Source organism: Hyla sarda, chromosome 8, assembly GCF_029499605.1.
Source record: "Hyla sarda isolate aHylSar1 chromosome 8, aHylSar1.hap1, whole genome shotgun sequence".
Lineage (NCBI taxonomy): Eukaryota > Metazoa > Chordata > Amphibia > Anura > Hylidae > Hyla > Hyla sarda.
In genome coordinates, this window is record NC_079196.1 from 20,307,008 (window position 1) to 20,322,960 (window position 15,953).

Here is a 15,953-nt window from a genome sequence, read left to right on the forward strand (position 1 = left end):
ATTTTGGAAACTAGACCCCTTGAGGAATGTAATAAGGAATAAAGTGAGCCTTATTACCCCACAGGTGTTTCATGACTTTTGCATATGTAAAAAAAAAATAAAAAATTTCCACTAAAATGTGTGTTTCCCCCCTAATTTCACCTTTTTGCAAGGGTTAATAGCAGAAAATACTCCCCAAAATTTGTAACCCCATCTCTTCTGAGTATGTAGGTACCCCATAAGTTGACCTGAAGTGCACTATGGGCGAACTACAATGCTCAGAAGAGAAGGAGTCATATTTGGCTTTTTGAGAGCAAATTTTGCTCGGGGAGCATGTCGCATTTAGGAAGCCCCTAAGGTGCCAGAACAGCAAAAAAAAACACACATGGCATACCATTTTGGAAACTAGACCCCTTGAGGAACGTAACAAGGGGTACAGTGAGCATTTACCCCCCACTGGTGTCTGACAGATCTTTGGAACAGTGGGCTGTACAAGTTTTCATTTTCATGGACCACTGTTCCAAAGATCCGTCAGACACCTGTGGGGTGTAAATTCTCACTGCACCCCTCATTACATTCCGTGAGGGGTGTCGTTTCCGAAATGGGGTCACATGTGGGGTTTTGTTTTTTTTGCGTTTGTCAAAACCGCTGTAACAATCAGCCACCCCTGTGCAAATCACCTCAAATGTACATGGTGCACTCTCCCTTCTGGGCCTTGTTGTGCGCCCCCAGAGCACTTTGCGCTCACATATGGGGTATCTCTGTAGTCGGGAGAAATTGCGTTACAAATTTTGGGGGACTTTTTTCCCTTTTACCTCTTGTGAAAATTTAAAGTATAGGGCAACATCAGCATGTTAGTGTAAAAAATAAAAAATGTTTACACTAACATTCTGGTGTAGACCCCAACATTTCCTTTTCATGAAGGGTTAAAGAAGAAAAAGCCCCCCACACCTTGTAACGCAATTTCTCCCGAGTACGGTGATACCCCATATGTCGCCCTAAACTGTTGCCCTGAAATACGACAGGGCTCCAAAGTGAGAGCGCCATGTGCATTTGAGGCCTAAATTAGGGATTTGCATAGGGGTGGACATAGGGGTATTCTACGCCAGTGATTCCCAAACAGGGTGCCTCCAGCTGTTGCAAAACTCCCAGCATGCCTGGACAGTCAACGGCTGTCCGACAATACTGGGAGTTGTTGTTTTTTAACAGCTGGAGGCTCTGCTTTGGAAACAGTGGTGTACCGGACGTTCTTATTGGGGGAGGGGGGCTGTGTAAGGGTATGTGTATATGTAGTGTTTTTAACTTTTTATTTTATTTTGTGTTAGTGTAGTGTAGTGTTTTTAGGGTACAGTCACATGGGCGGGGGATTACAGCGAGTTTCCCAGCGCAAAATTTGCTGCATCTCAAGATGCGAGAAACCCACTGTAAAAGCCTCGCCCATGTGAATGTACCCTGTACATTCACGGGGGTGGCGGGGCGGGGGGGGGGCTTGCATCAGCTGTTGCAAAACCACAACTCCCAGCATGCATGGTCTGTTAGTGCATGCTGGGAGTCATAGTTTTGCAACAGCTGGAGGCACACAGGTTAGGAAACACTGAGTTAGAAACAGACAATGTTTCCCAACCAGTGTGTCTCCAGTTGTTGCAAAACTACAACTCCCAGCATGCCCAGACAGCTGAAGGGCATGCTGGGAGTTGTAGTACGGCAACATCTGAAGGGCCAGATGTTGCTGAACTAAAACTCCCAGCATGCCTGGACAGTCAGTGCATACTGGGAGTTGTAGTTTTGCAACAGCTGGAAGAGCACAGATTGGAGACCATTATACAATGGTCTCCAAACTGGGGCCCTCCAGATGTTGCAAAACTACAACTCCCAGCATGCATGGTCTTTAGTGCATGCTGGGAGTTATAGTTTTGCAACAGCTGGAGGCACACAGGTTAGGAAACACTGAGTTAGAAACAATGTTTCCCAACCTGTGTGTCTACAGCTGTTGCAAAACTACAACTCCCAGCATGCCCAGACAGCTGAAGGGCATGCTGGGAGTTGTAGTTCGGCAACATCTGAAGGGCCAGATGTTGCTTAACTAAAACTCCCAGCATGCCTGGACAGTCAGTGCATGCTGGGAGTTGTAGTTTTGCAACAGCTGGAAGAGCACAGATTGGAGACCATTATACAATGGTCTCCAAACTGAGGCCCTCCAGATGTTGCAAAACTACAACTCCCAGCATGCCCAGACAGCCAAAGGCTGTCTAGGCATGCTGGGAGTTGTAGTTTTCAGACTCCTAGAAGCAGCAGTGAAGATCTTCACTGCTGCCTCTGAGGACCATATACTCACCCGTCGCTGCTCGTCCACGTGGCCGGTCCCGCGCTGCTCCTCGGTCCCGCCGCTGGATCAGGTAAGTCCGCCGGTCCCCACGTGTTCCCCCCGAATGCCGCAGGTCCCCGCGAGCCCCTGCAGCCTTCGTCCCCCGTTCTGCCCGACTTCCAGGGGCGGGCAGTGCGGGGGATCTGAACTTTCACCCCAGATCACTGTGATTGGTCCACAGGGACCAATCACAGTGATCGCTGACCAGGACCATCAATTGATGGTCCTGGGGGTGAAGCAGAAGTTGTCCCCTGCTGGAAACAGCGGGACTTCTGCCAGTTAACCCGTGCGATGCTGCGCATCGCCGGGTTAACTGCATGTCATTTATAAACGCCGGGATGCGCGAACGCACTGCACAACCCGGCGTTTATATATGACATTCTGCGGGAAGGGGTTAAGGCCAAAATGGGCTGAGTCCTTAAGGGGTTAATTGGAGATTTTTCCTAGCCTTAAAGAGTACCTGTCATCAACAAAAACTTTTAATATGTTGTTCATAATCATTAATGAAGAGATATTGTAATACATCTTCATTAAAAAATATTAATATTTATACTAGTTTTTTCATTTTATACTTTTGGCCACTAGGGGTCACTCTTCTATGCCTGGTCTGCAGGCAGCTTCCTATGCTTTTCATAGTAAGTGTACAGCTTTTAGGACTAATGCTGAAGGGCTCTGGTCCTTCCACCGGAAGTTCAGTGCTCTCAGCTCAGGACTTGCTCCCAGCCTGTGAGCTACAAGCCTGCACATGCCTCTCATATAACTGCCAGTCACCTCCCCCTCCCCCCTGCTCTGTGTTCTCCCTGCCCCTCACCACAGTTATCTTATACATTGTATGATCTCACTGCACTCACTGCTCTGTGCCCCCCCCCCCCCCCCTGACATTCATCTTAATTACTGCCTCTGTAATTGCCCCCACCGCCCCTGGTTCTCAGCAGTGACTTTTTAGTGCAGAGATACACAGGAGAGAGAGAGACAGGCTGCCATCCCTCCCCTGTACTTAGTCTGTATGCACACTGCAGAGCAGTGTTTCCCAACCAGAGTGCCTCCAGCTGTTGCAAAACTACAACTCCCAGCATGCCTGGACAGCTGTTGGCTGTCTGGGCATGCTGGGATTTGTAGTTTTGCAACAGCTGGAGGTACCCTGGTTGGGAAACACTGCTGCAGAGGGAGAGCAGCATACAGGAAGACTGGCAGAAGCAGAGCCCCAGCCAGGCTTCATGTGACATCATGCCTGCTGGGACCCGCCTCCTTCCACCCCTCAGAAAGACAGTGCTCCTGAGCTAATGAAGAGGGATAAAAAAAAAGGTATTTCCACAGCGTTTTAAACCTCAATAAACACGGGGATAGGCATAGTTAGAGAAAGGGATAGATGGGAAGGGGGATCAGGGAAAGTTTAGATGATGACAGGTACTCTTTAATGATGGAAAATATAGATTTTATTAAAGACAGGAGGCTCGCATTTTGCATCTCTCTCTTTTTACTGCTCAATAATGTTAACAGATGGCAGCAAAATAATTGACAATAAAGATATTGAGAAAAAAAATTACATATGCAAATAAGAATAACAGGTAACCAATCAACTGACGGTACAAGGAACAGACCATTCCCTCTTTCTTTCATGCGACAAAACTAACAAAGTAATAGAAAACAAATTCCTAATAGGTAACAAAAGTCCTCGGGAAGATTGTAGATGAGGATGATGATGTAGAAACGGCATACAACTTGAATCTTAAAGGGGTACTCCGCTGCTCAGCGTTTGGAACAAAATGTTCCGAATGCTTAGAGCTTGTAATGTCATAGCCCCGCCCTCTCATGATGTCACCCCCACCCCCTCAATGCAAGTCTATGGGAGGGGGCGTGGCAACCGGCACGCCCCCTCCCACAGACTTGCATTGAGGGGCAAGGCGTGACATCATGAGAGGGCGGGGCTATGATATCACGAGCTCCTGGCGTTGGCTCCAGTGTTCGGAACAGCAGCGGAGTACCCCTTTAAGAATCGGAGGGAAGGTAGAACTTTTCTCGTCGAGATGAAGAAGAAGCATAAATATGTAGATGAGTCCATTAAAGGGGTACTCCCGTGGAGAACTTTTTTTTTTTTAAATCAACTGGTGCCAGAAAGTTAAACAGAATTGTAAATCACTTCTATTAAAAAAATCTTAATCCTTCCAGTACTTTTTAGGGGCTGTATACTAAAGAGAAATCCAAAAAAGAAATGCATTGCCTCTGATGACCACAGTGCTCTCTGCTGACCTCTGCTGTCCATTTTAGGAACTATCCAGAGCAGGAGAAAATCCCCATAGCAAACAGTTCCTTAAATGGACAGCAGAGGTCAGCAGAGAGCACTGTGGTCATGACATCAGAGGAAATGCATTTATTTTTTGGATTTCTCTTTAGTATACAGCCCCTAAAAAGTACTGGAAGGATTAAGATTTTTTTAATAGAAGTGATTTACAAATCTGTTCAACTTTCTGGCACCAGTTGATTTAAAAAAAAAAGTTTTCCACGGGAGTACCCCTTTAAAGAGGTACTCCGCTGCTCAGCATTTGGAACAAACTGTTCCGAACGCTGGAGCCGGCGTCGGGGGTTTGTGATGTCATAGCCCCGCCCCCTCATTATGTCACCCCCTCCACCCCCTCAATGCAGGTCTATGGGAGGGGGCGTGACGGCTGTCGCAAATTCTGGTGCAGACACAGACTTACTATTGTAAACCCGACTAGTTTTGTCGGGTTGTGCACCAAAATGTGGCGCAATGCACCAAAATTTGGCGCACAGCCCGGCAAAGCAAGTTGGGTTTACAATAGTAAATCTGTGTCTGCGCCAGAATTTGTGACTTAACAAATTCAAAAAACCTGACCAACCCATTTTACTTAATGGCCATCTAAAGGAGGCGTGTTCCCGACATTTTTGAAAAATCCCAACATATTTACTAAGGTTTCCACAGTAAAAAAAAGCAAAACGTAGGGAAACAGTAAATGCTGAGGAAAAATATCTGTCGGGAATCAAAACCCGCAAAGAAAACTACACTTCACTCTTAAAGGGGTACTCCTCTGCCCTCAAAACATTTTGTTCCGAACGCTGGGTGCGGGCTGCAGGGGGTCGCGACATCACGGCCACACCCCTTGGGACATCAAACCACGCCCCCTCAATGCAAGTCTATGGGAGGGGACATGGCAGCCGCCATGCCCCCTCCCATAGACTTGCATTGAGGGGGCGTGGTGTGACATCACGAGGGACGTGGCCGTGACGTCACAACAAAATGTTCTGAATGCTGGGTCAGTGGAGTACCCCTTTACACTGTGTGAACCCAGCCTATGGTAGTATTCTATGAGCACTGTATGAAAGGATTATCTATGGTGTATGAGCACTGTATGACGGTATAATTTAAATGGGCACTCTCATTAAAACTAATTTTTGCTATTGCACTCCTTATGGTAAATAAAAAATATTTCTAATATACTTTGGTTGAAAAAAAATATTTTTTCTATGTTTTATTTGTGCTTAAAAAAGCTCTAGAGCACATTTCCCCATCTTATACACAGACTTTGGACCGAAGTCTACACACAGAAAGTGCAGCCTGGAGTGCTGAGGGGGGGGGTGTGTCCAACCAACATTATATGGCAGTTAACTGTGAGAGGAGCTATGAAGCTATGATTGGATGAGGCTGGACACACCCCCTCAGCACTCCAGGCTGCACTTTCTGTGTTTTGACCTCGGTCCTAAGTCTGTGTATAAGATGGGGGAAAATGTGCTCTAGAGCTTTTTTAAGAACAAATAAAACATAGAAAACTTAATTTTTTTTTTAAACAAAGTATATTAGAAATATTTATTATTTACCATAAGGAGTGCAATAGCAAAAACTTATTTTAACGAGAGTGACCATTTAAGCACTTTATGTTAGTAATTAAGGAGCACGTTATGCCAGCATTATGAAATTACTATATGGTGGCATTATAGGAGCACTGTATGAAGGTATTATTCAAGCACTGCATGACAGTATAATCTAAGCACATTTATGGTGGCATTATAGGAACACTGTATGATGGTATTTTTTAACCCTTAAAGATAAAAACTTTAACATTTTTGCTTTTTGCCTCCTCTTCCTTAGATCCATATAAGGACTTTTTGTGTTGCACTTTTTATAAGCTCCCCTTAGTTTACCATATAATGCGAAACAACAACAAAAACTCTTTGTGGGGTGGAAAAAAAACCACAACTGTGGACATTTTTTGAAGTTTTTGCTTTTCCGCCATTCAGTGTGTGGTAAAACTGACACGTTATCTTTATTCAGCAGGTCAGTGTGATCCCAGTGATACCAAATATTTGGTTTTTCTTAAGTACTTTGCTTTGTATCTTTATCTAACTTTCTATATCTACAGAGCTGTGTGAGGCCTTATTTTTGGTGCAGTGATCTGTTGTTTTTATTGGCATCATTTGGGGTAGATGGGTCTATTTTTTTATTGCTTTTTATTTTTTCTGTTTAAAGGGGTACTCCACTGCTCAGCGTTTGGAACAAACCGTTCCGAATGCTGGAGCCGGCATCGGGAGCTTGTGATGTCATAGCCACGCCCCCATCATGACGTCACACCCTGCCCCCTCAATGCAAGTCTATGGGAGGGGGTGTAACATCTTGTTTGTTTGTTCCAAATGCTGAGCAGCGGAGTACCCCTTTGAGACGTTCTCACTCTTCAGGATGAATAACATTATGTTTTATTAACCCTCACATTTCTGCACGTAGTGCTCCAAATAGGTTTATTCTTTTGTAGACAAGAGTTATTTTCTTTTCTTCACATTTTTACAAACCATCTTATGACATTTTTAATGTGCTGCAGTGTCCTGTGAAGTTGCTTTTTACGTGTGGCATTGGCATTTTTCCGTGGGGAGTCATTAGGGAAACGCAAAACGCCAAACCCACATTGCATTCTTGGGTTTGCCACTTTTCCCCTGACACCGGTGTTTTGCTGCAAACTGGCAATTTTGCCAAATTGCAGCATGCTGAGACTATGGCTTTTTTTTTAAGCAAAAACACCATAGTTTCCGCATCCTTGGAGTGAAGTAGAGATGCATAGCATCCCTACTTGACTCTGCAGCCATATAGAATTTTCCAATACAGCAAAGTGCAACTTGTATAGTGTCCCTGCATAGATCGGGACTTCAGCTGTAGAGCCGGTAGGACAGCTGATGCAGTAGATATACGTCGTATATATACTGCCCAGCAAGAACCTACAGTGAGTCTGCGATGTGCATCCAGTATATACATTGCTGGTTCACTTAACCCCCTGCTGAGCTGTGCGCAATGTGCCAGCCCAGCAAGGAAAGAGTTAACTTACACTGCTGGACAGTGTAGGTTAACCCTTTGTGTGGTATACAACATATACAGCTATCTATAGATAGCTGTATATAGTGTACACAGAAGACGAGGTCAACTTACCTCATTTACTCCTGTCCCGCCTAGGTCCTGTAGCCCCCCCCCCCCCCCCAAATGATGACGTCATAAGGGGGACGTCATTAGCTACAGACGGAGCCTGGGTGCTAAGTCTCAGGCTCTGTTCACACTGTACATTTTGTATAATGTGAACAGACCCTGCTGGCAGTGTCTTCCCAGACAGGGAGACTCCAGCTGTTGCTAAACTACAACTGCCAGCATGCCCAGACTGCTTTTGACTGCTGCTGCTATCTCTATGGCATCAAAACATATAGTAGTCATACACCTCCCATCCCAGCTCTATCTGTATACTACTGCTATCTCTATGGGATCAGGAAATATACTAGTCATACACCTCCAGCTCTATCTGTATACTGCTGCTTTCTCTATCGGATCAGTATACAGTACATAGTAGTAATATGCCTACCCTGAGGCTGTGTTCACGTATTACATTTTTTGCAGCATTTATGTTTTTTTTTTTTCAGTATTTGCCATCATTTTCCCAAAGTCTTTAACAAAAAAAACATCTTATTTATGATTATGGCAATATTTCTCTAAAAACACACCTTGAATAATAATAAAAAAAAAAAAAAAACATCAAACCAACTGCACATAATGTGAACTGACCACAACCCACTTATGAGTCTAATGAGTTCACCTAAGTGACCTCCAGCACCTGCAGTTAATTGGATGACCAGGGACAGTGATCAGACTTCACCCCCTCTCTCTGCAAAGCCAGAGGATTCATGGGAAATGTAAGCAGCATTGGGAAATCATTTCAGTGAAGAAATTGCTTGCCATGCCTGCCACATCAGCTAAAAACAGGTACGCAAAAAGTATACACAAGAACCTCCACATTATTCTCTAATAGCCTAAATTCCCACAGTTCTTTTTTAAGCACTCTATGGCGGTATTATTTAAGTGTTGTGTTAATAATAATTACATTTGAGCAGTGTGTACCATACCCACTTCTTGTAAGCCCAACTTACTACAGTTTGCCACTATACTATAGACACCTTCAAGTGTCAATGAGCCTAATGAGGTGTGAAAACTTATGCAACGACTTTGGCGGTCAAGCTTATTTACTACGAACGGTCCCCGGCTTTCCTTTCTGCCCTTGCCGGATCCTAAAATAGCCCCGTTTCATTGACCTCATCCTCGGCGTGTTGGCAGCTCGCCAGCGCAGGATTGCAGCGCACACGTAACCAGTCTGGGAGAATGAACGGATCTGCTCTAATTGAACCTAATGAGCCGAGGAGATTTCTGCAAATCCGACATAAAGACGGCGGATCAAAAGCGAAGAGAAGACGAGATAATGCATTAACGCCGATGGAATCTTCAAAGTCCGATTCTTTCTTCTCGTTAAAAAAAACCTCACGAACATCAGAGGAAATTTTTACTTTTCCTTGTTCGGACGAAAACTTCAAATGGCGACAAATTCCCAGACTTGAGTCTGTGTGTCGTGGGATGTTTTTTTTTTTTCTCCTTTATATCAATGTTTCCCAACCAGTGTGCCTCCAGCTGTTGCAAAACTACAACTCCCAGCATGCCCAGACAGCCTTTGGCTGTCCGGGCATGCTGAGAGTTGTAGTTTTGCAACAGCTGGAGGCACACTGGTTATGAAGTACTGCTATAGACCTTTTGACGGGGCCATATACTGAATAAAACCAATAACAGACGTCTCCTTTAGGATATGTCAATTTCCCGGACATTCCGTCCACAGCGAGCTCTGACTCAATCTGCGCTAGGCCTGCCCGGAAATGCAGTGTCTTCCTAGACGGCAATACATTTCCAAGCGGATTCCGCAGAATGTCAATTTTTACTGCGGAGGTCGGAATTGAAATTTCAGTAGAATCCCATTGAAAACAATAGGACTTTACCGCAGTGGAATTTCTGAGGGGAATTTTTCCGCCGGATTCTGCTTGAAAATGTTGCCAGTTTTATGTACATTGCTGAGACACTTCCCTTAAAGAGTACCTATCATGATCTAAACTCTCCCTAATGCCCCCCGCCCAATCTGTCTGTGACTCTTCCTGACACTATCCCTATGTTTCTTTTCATTCAAAACCCCCTCTTTCTACCTGATTTATTGTCTTCTTGGCTGCTCATTCAGCCGTCCTAGTGTGAGGGAGGAAGGGGGCGTGGCCCAGCATAGAGGCTGTGAACAAAGCAGCCTGCAGCTCTGAATCTTCTCCTCTCTGTTTACAACTGCATGTGCAGAGAGAAGAGAGATCGGAGCTCAGATAGTAAAATGAACGAGGGCCTGCAGTAAGGCATAGTCAGGAGTATGTCCTGCTGTGCTATGAGCACAGTGCTGGCTACTGCCTGTATGATTGACAGGCAGGGAGCACTGCTGAGCTTGTCTGTGTCCCGGCTGCAGTCTGAGATTTCGGACTCCAGCATGAGTCTGAAATCTATAAAAAGGGCTTGCGGCCAGGACTGGTAGGGAGACTCCTAGTGGAAAATTAAATAGAAAGAAGCATATTTTTTTATAACTTGCAATTGGAAAGTTATTCTGCACACATTAATCTATAATATATCAAATGTTTTTCTGATAAAAGGTACCCTTTAAAGGGGATCTGCAGTGTTACAAATGTATCCCCCATCCACAAAATAGGGGATACGTGTCGGATCGGGGGTCTGAACACTGGGACCCCCCCCCCCCCACGATTTTCTGTTTGGGGCCCGGCTCTACTTTGGCTTTCCCATGCAGGAGGAGTGTCGGCCGCAGCATGACGCTGCGTCCGACACTCCTCCTCCATGTATGGGAGAGGCGGAGATGCAGCGTTCATGCATCCCCACCTCTTCCATAGAGCTGTGTGGGGAGGGGGCGTGTCGTCGACCTCAGCGGGATCGACGACACACGCACTAGCGGCAATGCTGAGTTCCCGCACGGAAGATCACGGGTGGTCCGAGTAGTCGGACCCCCTGCTATGAGACACTTATTCCCTATCCTGCATATAGGGGATAAGTGTCTAACACTGCAGTACTCCTTAAACAGCATCCAGGAGGAATCCCCTGACTTGTTGGGTTGTTACTAGACTGGGGGCAAATGGCGCCCAGTTTGTTTGTTTTTTTGCAATTGAGCCCCAGGGGTAAGCCTCTGAAAAACTTTTTTTTTTTTTTTTTTATCAACTGGTGTCAGAAAGTTAAACAGATTTGAAAATGACTTCTATAAAAAAAAAAAATCTTACTCCTTCCAGTACTTTTTAGGGGCTGTATACTACAGAGGAAATGCTTTTCTTTTTGCTTTTCTCTTCTGTCACGACTACAGCGCTCTCTGCTGACCTCTGCTGTCCATTTTAGGAACTGTCCAGAGCAGCATATGTTTGCTATGGGGATTTTCTCCTGCTCTGGACAGTTCCTAAAATGGACAGCAGAGGTCAGCAGAGAGCACTGTGGTCGTGACAGAAGAGAAATCCAAAACGAAAAGCATTTTCTTCTGTTGTATACAGCCCCATGGGAGTACCCCTTTAAATGCGTTCTTTAAATGCTGTTTCCCTACTGCTTTCTATAGAGACCTCTATCCTTGCAGCAGGACTTGCTAGGCAGATGGATCTTAGATGTAGACAGGACTAGGCATTGTGGTCTAGTTGTATGAGGATAGCTACACCCATGGCTCACTGTTGCAGCCTCGTTCATCGATCAGGTTGTTTTGACCAAAAAATCAACGTCCGTCAGCCACACATCTGGTGGCATTTACTGAGATATGAGTGATGTAGTTCATTTTTTAGTTCTTTTTTTTTTTTTTTTGCATGTTTTTATTAAATGGCCGCAGGGCATTTGATAAATTTTGTGGAGGATACACATTTTCTGAAATTCCACTCTACATGTGGTGATCCAGTACAGAATCACATGTTCTTCTGTACTCCTGCCCATCCTGTGTGGCAGATGCTGCTCAATGTCCGTCATGTGTCCCCTCCCCTCAGAACTCTCTAGAATGTACTACATAATGTACTGTTATATAAGGGTTAATGTATTTGTGAATTCGGGTAGAAAAACAGACATGGTGCACATCTACAATCTTGTATAATGATCTGATTGCTTCTCAGCATAATATCAAAAACTAACAGGTTGTTATTATACATCTTTGATCAAAAAGTACAAGCCCACTCGCCACGTCAAGGCCACCTATTAAGAGTGGGTCCCTAACGTCCCTAGCATAAAATGGCGCAGCACCGGGCGGCGACCACCACCGCCGCGACACCAATGCCCACAGGGGGGAACGACCCACCGGCAGAGCGGCCCCAATGCCACTCAAACCAGTCTATGGGTCGCACCCGTCCACAGACACGGCGCCACGGCAGCAGCGGACACCGCACAGCACCACACCAGTGCGAACAAGGTGCAATAGCTCACTTACCATGCTCTCCCAGTCAGACCGGGAGGCTGCTAGGAAAGAAATGACCCATGTGTAGCTAACTACTACTTATATAGGGTTGGGCTGAGGGGGTGGGGAAGAGTGCAGCACATGTTCAAACCAAAAAAAAAATGTATTTGTACTATCTATTTACTTGTTTCCTTAAATCTCTTGTTGCTAAGGACCTTATTGTTAAGGGGAGTATGCAGAGGTGAACATGTGACTTATCCGGCTAATGGGAAGGCTCTAAATTGTCCCGCCGATACTCCGCCACCCGGCTGTTTGTGAGCTGGCACCGTGGCGTGCAGCTCAAATAGATGGGTGGCGAATACAAGATTGCGGGGGTCCCAAGCGGCGGAACCCCCACGGTGAGACATCTTATCCCCTATCGAGGATAAGATGTCTCAGGGCCGGAGTACCCCTTTAAGCCTTTGTTGAGGTACAGTTTGGTGAGGAGTGAAGTCTGTGAGGTGGATCTGAAAGGAGGCCTGAGGCCTAGTCCAGCAACCAGGCATTTACTACACTGCTAAAAAAAATAAAGGGAACACTTAAACAACACAATGGCCCAGATTTATCAAACTGTGTGAGAGAAAAGTGAAGAGATTTTTCCACAGGAACCAATCACAGCTCAGCTAACGAGCTCTGGTAAAGTGAAAGTTGAGCTGTGATTGGCTGCTACGGGAAAATCACAAGCGGAAATTCAGAAGTGTGAATGGGAGTGCGGAATCCCATAGAAGTCTATGGGCTTTAATTTGAGGCAGAATTCCACAAGCGGAAATTCTGCCATGTGAATAGACCCTTAGTCCGATATAAAAAAAAAGGTATTTACAAGATTTTGCAACATTCTGTGATTTCGCTCATGATAAATTTGGTAAAGAAAACACTCATGGGAATAGCAGCAGTATAAGTTTTCCGCCATCTTTCCCTATGAGGAGATTTATGAAAACTTGTGCAGAGGAAAAGTTGACCAGTTGCCCATAGAAACCAATCAGATCGCTTCTTTCATTTTAGAAAAAGGCCTCTGAAAAATGAAAGAAGCGATCTGATTGGTTGCTATGGGCAACTGGCCAACTTTCCCTCTGCTCATGTTTACTAAATTCCCCCTTATGCTGAAAAAACTCCTTAGTTATACCGGAGGCTCTAACATCCAACATGGCTGCCATTACATATGTTGTGACCGGACTTCTGTAATGCCAGAATACTTCATATGATTGGTGTCCCGTGTCCTTCAGTGTGATGAGAAAATGTCGGAGGAAAAGTCAGAACTGTGGGAGAAGACCGAGCTGTTTTCCCATTCTCCGTCGCTGAACGTTCCTACAGATTCCAGGGTGAAGGCCTCCAGCGGCTCTTTTGGCGGGTTTACTGAAGCTTCCAATCGTGAGCAACGTTCCCGGACCTTGAAGGATAAAAGAAATCGGTCAACCATGTCCTCCAACATTTGAACTGTACACTCCATCCTGATCCACCCAGAACACGTTTGGCACACATCTCTGAAAGTCCTGCCCCTTTGGGGTACATTTTGTGGGATGATTCCACAAAATAAATGGTTGGATGATATGGGTCGACAGAGAATTCACTTGAAGCACCTGGACCTAGGTAATTGGCCTATATCATCCAATCCATCCATTCATTTTGTGGGATCGTCCCACAAAATGGACCCCAAAGGGACAAAACTTGTGGAGATCAAAATAAATGGTTGGATGTTATGGGTGATCAGATAATTCACTGGAAGCACCTACAGAATGTATCACAGGGGCCTGGCCTCCCATGTTGTTATGTGGCCTTCACTTTTCTTGTTTGAATTGATAACCAGTCTGTTCTTCTGTTAAAAGGGGTACTCTGCTGCTCAGTGTTTGGAACAAAATGTCCCCTCATGAGGGCCACGCCCCGCCCTGCCCCCTCAATGCAAGTCTATAGACTTGCATTGAGTGGGCGGGGCGTGACATCATGAGGGGGCGGGGCTATGACGTTACGAGCTCCCGGTGCCGACTACAGCGTTTGGAACAGTTTTTTCCAAACGCTGAACAGCAGAATACCCCTTTAAGTCTTAAAAGGGAGATTGATCAAAACCTGTCCAGAGGAAAAGTTGCTGGGTTGCCCATAGCAACCAATCAGATCGCTTCTTTCATTTTTCCCAGGCCTTTGCAAAAATGTAAGAAGCGATCTGATTGGTTGCTATGGGCAACTCAGCAACTTTTCCTTTGGACAGGTTTTGATAAATCTCCCCCTTATTAATTTTGTCTATATATGTTGAATGTTAATTGTATTCGTATTATTATTATTGTATTTTAAGGATGATTATTCTTATAATTACTACTGAATGGATGGCCCATACTAAGGGCAGCATTTTATAAGGGGCAGAAATGTATGTCTTCTTACGTTCTCATGGCATTATTATGTGGACCTTGTATACAGGCATCACTTACTCCCTCAACAACCAATTCTTAGTTAAACCTTAAAGGGGTACTCTGGAGAAAAAAAAGGGTTTCACATACAGATTTGTAAATTACTTCTATTTAATAATCTTAATCCTTCCAGTACTTATCAGTTGCTGTATACTTCATAGGGAGTTGTGTAGTTCTTTCCAATCTGACCACAGTGCTCTCTGCTGCCACCTCTGTCTATGTCAGGAACTGTCCAGAGCAGGAGCAAACCTCTTCTGCTCTGGGCAGTTCCTGACACGGGCAGAGGTGGCAGCAGGGAGCACTGTGGTCAGACTGGAAAGATCTACACAACTCCCTCTGGAGCATATTGCAGGTAATAAGTACTGGAAGGATTAAAGGGGTACTCCGCCCCTGGCATCTTATCCCCTATCCAAAGGATAGGATGTTAGATCGCCGCGGTCCCGCTGCTGGGGACCCCGGGGATCGCCGCTGCGGCACCCCGCCATCATTACTGCACAGAGCGAGTTCGCTCTGTGCGTAATGACGGGCGATACAGGGGCCGGAGCAGCGTGACGTCATGGCTCCGCCCCTCATGACATCACGGCCCTTCCCCTTAATGCAAGTCTATGGCAGGGGGCGTGACGACCGCCACGCTCCTCCCATAGACTTGTATTGCAGCGGGACCCCGGCGATCTGACATCTTATCCCCTATCCTTTGGATAGGGGATAAGATGTCTAGGGGCGGAGTACCCCTTTAAGATTTTTAAATAGAAGTAATTTACAAATCTGTATACATTTTCTGGCTCCAGTTGATTTGAAAATATTCCACCGGAGTACCCCTTTAAGGCTGGGCTCACATTACGATATTTCCAAAATGAAAGTCATAATACACACTAAACTAGCTAAATAATGCCACCATATAATATCCGCAAAATACGGCCATATAGTGTCATAGCAGCAGTATCACAATCGTATCAGTGCTCTCATGGTAACTGGTTGTAGAGTAACTCTGTGTATAGATCTGGATCAGATATTTGCTAAGTAACCAGTTATGTGTAGATCAGTGTTTCCCAACCAGGGTGCCTCCAGCTGTTGCAAAACTACAACTCCCAGCATGCCCGGACAGCCAAAGGCTGTCCGGGCATGCTGGGAGTTGTAGTTTTGCAACAGCTGGAGGCACCCTTGTTGGGAAACACTGGTGTAGATGGTCACTTGGGTTTGTTATCTAAAACCAAACAGCATTTCCTTCCCGTTTCAGGCGATAAAGCTTTGTTCACACAGTGGCCGACATTTATCATTATTGTCTTTAGACTGTTTTTGGTGTCTACAAGAGGCGCAAAAAGGCGCTAGCAGGGTTTATTTGCGCCTTTTTTGCGCCTTTTGGTTTACACATTTCTGTTGATTTTGAGCTGCGATCCACTGATTTTGGCAATACACATGATA